This window comes from Hippocampus guttulatus, chromosome 2 (assembly GCF_054856545.1).
Source record: "Hippocampus guttulatus isolate MCC_2025c chromosome 2, RoL_Hgut_1.0, whole genome shotgun sequence".
Classification (NCBI taxonomy): Eukaryota; Metazoa; Chordata; class Actinopteri; order Syngnathiformes; family Syngnathidae; genus Hippocampus; species Hippocampus guttulatus.
In genome coordinates this window covers 32,041,627-32,051,158 of record NC_141262.1, presented here as the reverse complement: position 1 = coordinate 32,051,158, position 9,532 = coordinate 32,041,627, and the positions used below count along the sequence as shown (strand labels likewise).

At 45.6% G+C, this 9,532-nt stretch overlaps 1 long non-coding RNA gene across 1 annotated transcript; it reads left to right on the top strand.

Annotated features, from left to right (window-relative positions):
• The first annotated feature begins 7,367 nt into the window (after nt 1–7,367).
• Nucleotides 7,368–7,885, top strand: LOC147209607 (uncharacterized). The gene is made up of 2 exons (XR_015100308.1): nt 7,368–7,654; nt 7,746–7,885. It is a non-coding gene; the product is annotated as an uncharacterized LOC147209607 (long non-coding RNA).
• The last annotated feature ends 1,647 nt before the right edge of the window (nt 7,886–9,532 follow it).

The window sequence follows — 9,532 nt, the reverse complement described above, 5'->3', positions numbered from 1 at the left end:
TTCAAGATGATCACGCTCGCAAATATGATATCATCACTAATGTCTTGTGACATGGCTCTTCCCCTTCAAATAAACGTGGGACATTAGGTGTCAAGGAAGTTAAATGTCACTGTTTTAGAAAGCCACACCTTGATGTGCATGAGCTTGCCTCTCACTCTGATGTGCAGATTAGTTCCTTCGAGTCTTCCTCTGTCCAGCTCTTACTTCATTTGTGGTAGGAGTGTCACTTCAGAATATTTTTGCTATCTATTATTCTCTCGCTTATTCCATTGATTATCTGAATAAACAGATAAAAACTTATTTTGCATTAAAATGTATTGCAATATATTTTTTTCGGATGCATTTATAAACAGTTGTTATTGTTGTCGTTATTATTGTTATTTATTTGGTATTGTTTGATAAATAACCAAAACCAAATAAACAACAACTTAGAAGCGATTACCGCATGTTTTAAACAGAGACCTACGTCTTAGTGACTGGTTTTCAGGTCTTTGTTTGTGTTTTTGATTTAGTTTTTTCCAGTGTGCCAGTGTTTTTATGAATACATTTGGTTCACTACACCTTGCTTCTCCTGCCTCCCTGCTTTTTGGTCCTGTACCAACAGGTACCTCAGGAAAGAACGATCCAACCAAATAATGTGCCCTGCAGGACAAGATGCCTGATCCCATCGTCACCCTGTTCCAGCAGCTCAGCTCCTGCGGCCACCGCCTGTTCCTGTCCCGACACCGCAGGTTCTGCAGCCACCACCCGTTCCTGTCAGGCGGCGTAGTCCTGCGGCCGCCACCCGTCGCAGTTCAGGTGAGGCACATCCTGGGGCCACAGCCTGTTCCTGTTCCAGTGGCACATGTTCTGGGAGCCAGCCGTTGTGGAATGGGCTGGGGTGGGGGAGGTACTGCCATGGTTCGTTTCCGGTTTGTCAGCCGCTGGTTGTTGCAAACAAAGTTGTGTTGCAGTAAAATATGTTGCAAGCATATCTTCAGTCCCTATAAATCTTGACATCATATAAAACCATGGTATGCCAACTACGATGACTGTTCATCAGAAAATAAGGTCATGCTGTACCACCTCAAAAATAAGAGTGCGACCAATATGTGCTTGTGTGACCAAGTGAAAAATTTGGTCGCACCAATGCTACCAGTGCAAAAATGAGTGTACAGATTGGTATCCAGCCAGATTCAATGTGCTGGTTGTCAATAGAGTCAAAGGACATATTTGAGGGTATATATTATCAGTATTTACATACCATTTTTAAATAAATTCCTACCAACTAATCAGAAATAAAAACATTGGGCTGTTTTCTTGTTTGACATGAATTCTTTCATCATGCCTATGTATATGATTTGGTATGAGAGATGGAAGGAAGCATAAGGGAAAGGAGTGTTTAGCGCGCCATAACATAACACACCCACACACTAAATTATGGTACATAACTGTGGAGTGCAGGTAGGTGTTTAGCAGAATGACAAGATTCATTTGTCACTGTGTATATTCACATTCATGCATACGATATATGCCCACGGAAAGGATGTGATGGCACTTTAGAAAATCACTCCTTTTGTTTTAAGGCAATAAAATATATATATATAAAGCGGATGGATAGCTCAGTTGGTAAGGCATCGGTTTGGTGTACGGGAGACAGTGGTTCGAATCCCGCTTGGGGCAAAAAAAATGAGCACATAACACCATCCAGTGTGGGTCCTTGGGCAAGATCCTTGACGCTAATGACTACCTCATACAATGATGAGAGACAATAAAATGAATGACATGACGTCATGACGCCTCAGACGTCGCCCGGCCAAACAAGGTCTGCATCAGGTGCTGGGGAACCAGAGCACCTTGATGAAAAATGGGCTACTGGAACAAAGCGGAGATGGGCGAGATGCGATAACATGGCTCTGTTGGAATGCTACTACTCAAGCAACCCTAGTCAGAGGGGTTACATGCAGAGAATGTGGGCTAAATGGTTACTTCGAAACCCACAGTCACGGTTGACCACGAAACAACTAGTAGCTCAGTGTTCCAACATCCACAAATGGCAACTGCTGTCACAACTTGAGATTGATGAGGTACAACGCTGGTTCCATGGTGAATGGCCCCAGGCTGCCAGATCAGAGGAGGAGGTCATACCAGAGATTTGGAGGCAAGCCCCAATGAATGCAGATGATGAGATTGGGAGACCAGCCCCAATGAATGAAATGCTGAGCGAGGCAGCAACTGACCTGAAAGCTAAGATCATGGCGAGAATGAAAGCTGGGCAACCTAGAAACCGATTACAACGGCTATGTGAAGTACCACCTGAAAGTCTCATGGAAAGTGTGAATGCAGCACTGAGGGCGATCCCTACCGTAACGATCACGGAAACCAATGAGCTGATATACGCTTCAGCATCAGTGATCCTTGAGATGCTTGGCTATAAGAGCAACCATGGAAGCCATGAGATACGTTACCCACCATGGAAAAGAAGGTTGGAGGCTAAGATCAAGGCGGCTCGGAAAGGTGTGAGTCAATTGACGGAGGCCCAGAGAGGTGTGATGAAAAGGCCGATACCCGAAAGGTACATCCAGATGACCATACCTGAAGCACTCGAAACTGCCAAACAAAGGCTCCAAGCCTTGTCCAGCCGCCTAAAGCGGTACATGAAAGAAAATGAGGCCAGACGAATAAACAGGCTGTTCGCAACACAACCTGCGAAAGTGTACGCTCAGTGGCAGGGTCCTAACAACAGAGCTGACCCACCAAGACTGGAAACTGAAAGGTGCTGGAAAGGCATATGGGAGAAGGAGGTTGCACATAACAGCAGTGCACAATGGCTGGTGACCCTGAGAGAGGAGCACAGCAACCTCCCTGAACAGAACCCAGTTACCATAACAGTGGCAGTCATACAGGAAAGAGTCTCAGATATGAAGAACTGGACAGCACCAGGCCCAGACATGGTCCACACCTACTGGCTAAAGAAACTCACAGCACTCCATGAGCGCCTAGCAGCACAAATGAACCAGCTGCTGAGGGATGGGACTCACCCAGGATGGCTAACCGAAGGGCGAACGATCCTGATCATGAAGGATCCCTCAAAGGGTGCAGTCCCATCCTACTACCGGCCAATAACCTGTCTCTCCACAACATGGAAGCTCATGTCAGGCATCATTGCGGCTAAGATAAGTGGACACATGGATCAATACATGAGCGAAGCACAGAAGGGCATTGGTAGAGATACCAGAGGAGCCAAACATCAGCTCCTGGTTGACAGAACAGTCGTACAAGACTGCAGGTCCCGACATACCAACCTGTGCACAGGCTGGATTGATTACAAGAAAGCCTATGACTCGATGCCACACACATGGATCACTGAATGCTTGGAGTTGTATAAGGTGAACAGGACACTAAGAGCCTTCGTTGCGAACCCGATGAGGATGTGGAAAACCACACTTGAAGCCAATGGCAAGCCACTTACCCAAGTGTCCATCAAATGTGGCATATACCAAGGTGATGCACTCTCCCCACTGCTGTTCTGCATAGGACTGAACCCCCTAAACCAAGTAATCACCAAGACAGGCTATGGATACCGCCTCAGAAATGGAGCTACAATCAGTCACCTCCTCTACATGGATGACATAAAGCTGTAAGCTAAGAGCGAAAGGGACATAGACTCCCTGATCCACACAACCAGGATCTACAGCAGCGACATCGGGATGTCATTTGGGCTTGAGAAATGTAGTCGGATGGTGACTAAGAGAGGAAAGGTAGTCCGCACTGAAGGGGTCTCACTCCCTGAAGGAACAATAGCAGACATTGAGGACAGCTACAAGTACCGCGGTATACCACAAGCCAATGGCAACCTCGAACTGGCAACAAGCACCTCGACAGCACAGGGACCTATGCAAGGATTCTGTTTGTGGATTTCAGCTCTGCGTTCAACACCATCATCCCGGAACTCCTCACCCCCAAACTTCTCCACCTCGGTGTGTCCCCTACGATCTGCCAGTGGATCCTCAGCTTCCTGACGGGACGGACACAACAGGTGAGACTGGGAGCAACAACATCATCAATACGCACCACCAGCACTGGAGCCCCACAGGGATGTGTCCTCCCTCCACTGCTCTTCTCTCTCTACACAAACGATTGCACCTCAACAGATCCAGCTGTCAAACTCATAAAGTTCGCAGACGACACCACGGTCATCGGTCTCATCAAAGACGGCGACGAGTCTGCGTACCGCCAACAAGTGGAGCAGCTGGAGCTCTGGTGCAGCCGACACAACCTCGGGCTGAACACGCTCAAGACTAGAGATGATCGTGGACTTCAGGAAACATTCTTCTCCACAGTTGCCCCTCACACTATCCAACTGCCCTGTGTCAACCGTCGAGACCTTCAAGTTCCTGGGAATCACAGTCTCCCAGGACATGAAGTGGGAAGTCAACACCATCTCCATCCTGAAAAGGGCCCGGCAGAGGATGTACTTCCTGAGGCTGCTGAGGAAGCATGGCCTGCCACAGGAGGTGCTACGACAGTTCTACACGGCAGTCATCGAATCAATCCTGTGTTCTTCCATCACGGTTTGGTTTGGGGCCGCCACAAAAAAGGACAAAATCCGACTTCAACGGACAGTTAGGACGGCGGAAAAAATCGTTGGCACCGCCCTACCCACTCTTGAGGACTTGCACACTGCAAGAATCAAGACAAGGGCACGGAAAATCCTCCTGGATCCCCCGCACCCTGCCCACCACCTTTTCCAGCTACTCCCCTCAGGCAGACGCTACAGATCCATGCGCACCAAATCCAGTAGACACTTAAACAGCTTCTTCCCTCTAGCCATTAACTCCTTAAACAGTCACTGACGTAGTCACTCTTCTTGTACTACAAATACTGCTACTGGTTACTCTAAAATGGTTCAATGATTTGTTGTTTACGATGATACTAATGCAGCGTGTTATACCGGAGACAAATTCCTTGTGTGTTCTACATACTTGGCCAATAAAGATGATTCTGATTCTGATTCTGATTCTGAAGGAACGCGGCTATGGCCAAATACCTCCAGCGAGTGAGGCAAGTCCTAAGAAGCCAGCTCAATGGCAAGAATAAGACCCGGGCAATAAACAGCTATGCCCTGCCAGTGATCAGATACCCTGCAGGAATAATAAGGTGGCCAAAGGAAGAGATTCAGACCACGGACGTTAAGACCCGAAAGCTCCTAACCATGCATGGAGGGTTCCATCCCAAATCCAGCACCCTGAGACTAAACGCAAGCCAAAAGGAAGGAGGCCGGGGACTCGTGAGTGTGAGAGCCACTGTCCAGGATGAAACATCCAAGCTCCATGAATACATCAAGGAGAAGGCTCTAACGGATTACGTACTCCGAGAATGTCTCAGACAATGGGGAACAGAGGATGAGGCGCTGGAAGAGGGACCATCATGGGAGGACAAGCCCCTACACGGGATGTACCACCGGACCATAACTGAAGTGGCCGATCTCAAGAAGTCCCATCAGTGGCTAGAGAGGGCTGGCCTGAAGGACAGCACAGCGGCACTCATCCTGCCTGCTCAGGATCAGGCCCTGAGCACCAGAGCCATTGAGGCCCAGATATACCAGACCAGACAAGACCCAAGGTGTAGGTTGTGCAAAGAGGCACCTGAGACGATCCAACACATAACTTTAGGGTGTAAGATGCTGGCAGGGAAAGCCTCCATGGAACGCCATAACCAGGTGGCTGGCATAGTCTACCGAAACATCTGTGCGGAGTATGGACTGGAAACCCCAAGGTCAAAATGGGAAACACCTCCGAAGGTGGTGGAGAATGACAGACCGAAGATCCTGTGGGACTTCCAGATCCAGACTGAAAAGATGGTAATGGCGAACCAACCAGATATCGTGATCATAGATAAAGGGCAGAGGAAAGCCGTTGTAGTGGATGTAGCGGTCCCAAGTGATGGAAACATCAGAAAGAAGGAACACGAGAAACTCGAGAAATACCAAGGGCTCAGAGAGGAGCTGGAGAGAGCCTGGAAGGTAAAGGTGACAGTCGTGCCTGTGGTGGTCGGAGCACTCGGGGCAGTGACCCCCAAACTAGATGAGTGGTTGCAACAGATCCCGGGAACAACATCGGACAACTCAGTCCAGAAATGTGCAGTGCTGGGAACAGCAAGGATACTGTGCAGAACCCTCAAACTTCCTGGCCTCTGGTAGAGGACCCAAGCTGAATGACGGACGGACGGACACCACCCGGGGGGGGGGGGGGGGGGGGGGGGGGTGAGACGAGGAATTTTTATATATATTTTTTATATATATATATATATATATATATATATATTATATATATATATATATATGTATGCCAAAGGAGATCTTTATATTAAATGTCAGCATGATTAGCTGCCATGTCTCACTTAATTCATTTACACCCTTTGACGTATAAATACGTCAATTAGCGCATAGCCGTTCCCTCCCCATGACGTATTAATACGTCAATCACGTGTTTTCATGGGGGAGGGTGCAAGAGAGTCCGATGCAACTTCTCACCACAGGATTAGGCTTGACGGCAATGTTAAATAGCAAACAAATGGCCATCGGGTGGCAGTGGTGCAAAAATCAACCTGGATCACGCAGCAGAAGTAGTAGAAAGGGCGTACAGTGAAGGAGGGGCGTATGTGGATAGTGGATTGGAACATTAGCAACGAGCAACGATGGAGAAAAGGAAATAACTAACTAAAAATGATTTTTTTTCGGTATAAAAGCGTCCTCGAAACAAAACAACAAAGGTGTGTTTGTGTGGAAGAGAAAATGACGCTTCGGTCACTAATCGAAAGCGGCATCCGTCAAACGAACGTCGGCCTGCACAAACATGGCGTGCTACACGCAGCCCGCATAGCTCACGCCGAGTTTCGAGTTCATCTGATGAAGATGAACTTGCTCCACGTCAGCGATCATCGCTTGGCAAAGCATTTTGTGCCTCCCGATGCCCCACATCGCCCACAAATCGTCTCCCCGGCGACTTCCAGCGATGACGGCAAAGAGGCTGCATTACTTCGGATGGCCGACGCCGGGCACACGTCAGCGATTCGTTGGAATCGTCTCGTAAAGACGACGGCGAAAACGATGAATTGGAGAGCGATTTGGATCCCGACGAATATGTGCCTTCGGACATAACGCCAGAGCCGCTGGAACGAGGAGGTAACTGCTGACTAGCTTGCAAGTTCCGATTCAAAACTTCATCACTTCTTATGCCTCCTCAGTCACTTTTATGTACCGCTACATTCCCCGCTATACTATGAAGTTGCCAGTAACACTAATCATTTATGTACGGTTGATGCGTCTCGTAGATGTGGATGAAAATATGCGCTGACTGGCATGTCGCCATAGGTTTAAAAAAAAAAAAACAGGACACATTTGGTCCGCTCAGCTCTGCTAAAACCACTAGTGTTAAATTCATATTCCATTTCATTTCAAATTGGATGCTGAGCAACGTGGAATGAATGGTGTAAATAGCAGTGTGCGAGCGTGTATGTGTGTGTGTGAGAGATGTTGAAATGTAAGTGGAAAGCAACAATAAAAAAAATAGAAAAATAAAAGTGTGGTAATTGTACATACTTCTATACATTACAGATTGTCCAACCAGAAGCCAAAAGATGACGACTCCTCGCTTTGGTGGTGGAAAGAAAGGTAAATAAAATTATTGTACCTCACTCTGCAGCAAGATATATTTGCAACTTTTTATGTTTCTATAAAATGTATAATAATTTATAATTTATAGGTCGTGCATCTGGACGTGGTGGGATGAATCGATGGTGACAAACTGGATGGAAGCCAAAAACCATCTTCTCCACAGCTGCACTTTTGTTCATAGTTCAATAGTTTTGTTGTGTGCAAATAAATTATTTTGCTACAAAAACATTATTTGTAATGTTCTTTTGTAGGAGGAACACATTATTGAGGTATTTGAGCTGCCACAAAAGCAAAAAATAGTGTAAAACTTGAAATGATGCTTGAAATGCATGCTTTTACAAAAAGCTCATTTTCTGTGGATTTCTGCAGAAAATCGGCCTTTTCCATAAAACTTAGCAGTTTTCTTATGCTGATTGCCAACGAACGGAGAAAGATAGAAACAAACTTATTTTTTCTGCTGAATGAAGAAAGTCTCACCTTTCTTTTGACAGGTTGCATGTATATATAGCCATAGAACAGAAAATTCTGTGGGCCTTGCAAATCAGTCAAAATTCAGTAAAATGTGAGGGATTGAGGGGGTTGCTCCAGTGAAAAGGGGTGGTATTCAATGAGTTAATTAAATTTATTTTTCCTCAGTGCACAACATTGACTTAAATAATCAATGTTCAGCACTAAGTAAAGATTGCTGAACTGCATGAATTTTTGTTCTCGACGATTTTTATGTTCCCACCGTGTGTTGTTTTTGACCATTTTGAGGGGGGCTGCTGCAGAAAGTTCAGGCTACAAACCAAACCTGCTTGTGGGGGAAAAAAATGGCCTGAAAATGAATGCAGCCAGTTTCTGCTCACGACTCGGCAGGATGCTGGAAGCAATGTGTGAACGCAAGCTGCACCCCGTAAAGAGTTTACATGTTCTAGCCACCAGCATGTTGTTATGATTTTGTTTTGGTTACATTTGGTTTCGTGCCCTTTTTGACTCCACCTGTTCTCATCATCCGTGTCCCTTGTGTTTAACCAATCAGCTCGCTCAACACTTTGTGTCTTGTCCAGGTGTTCCTCGTTGTCTCGTCACTTTACTTGTATTTAGTTCCCTGGGTTCTGTCAGTCTTTGTTGGGGCGTTGTGAGTGTGAGTGTCTGTGTGCGCGGCGCGCTCCTGTCATAGGTTTTTTTTTTCCTTCTTTCTTTCTCTCTTACCTTTCTGTTACTTTAGCTCCTTTTGGTTTTCTGGTCTTTGTTCAAGTACTTCAGTTAGCTTTGTCTGGTGTACTCTTGGTTGCATTTTTGTTAAATACATCTTGCTCAGTCTACCCTGCTCCTCCCTGCTTTTTGGGGTCCTCCAAATACCAGCATGCAAAGTAAAAACAAACAAACAAAAAGTGCTTCTTGAGGATTTAAAATGAATGTAAATCTGTGTCCCAATCACATGTGAATGGCTTCCTGATATAGGTTCATTAAAATATGGACATTTAAGTAAATAAAAGGCACATCCCTGAGATAAGCACATTTACACCGAAATTCTATCTGTAAATTGAATTTAATCCATTGGTTGATCATACACTACCTACATTTAGTTTCTCATGCTTTTCCTATTCTGGTGAGTTGGAGCCTATCTCAGCTGACTGTGGCAAAAAGGCGGAGTTCCAATTAGGCAATTCAGAGAGTGAATGTTTTTAGACTATGAGAAGAAGCATGAGTAGTAGGAATGAACAATTTAAAAAAACTAATTCAGATTAAGATTAAATTATGATTTTTTTCTCTCCTCAATATTGCGATTACAATTTGCAATCATTTTTTTCAATGTCTTCTTCCCATGTATTTATTAACAAACACAATCATTACTTTAATCTGGATTACGATAAACAATATCAAATATTT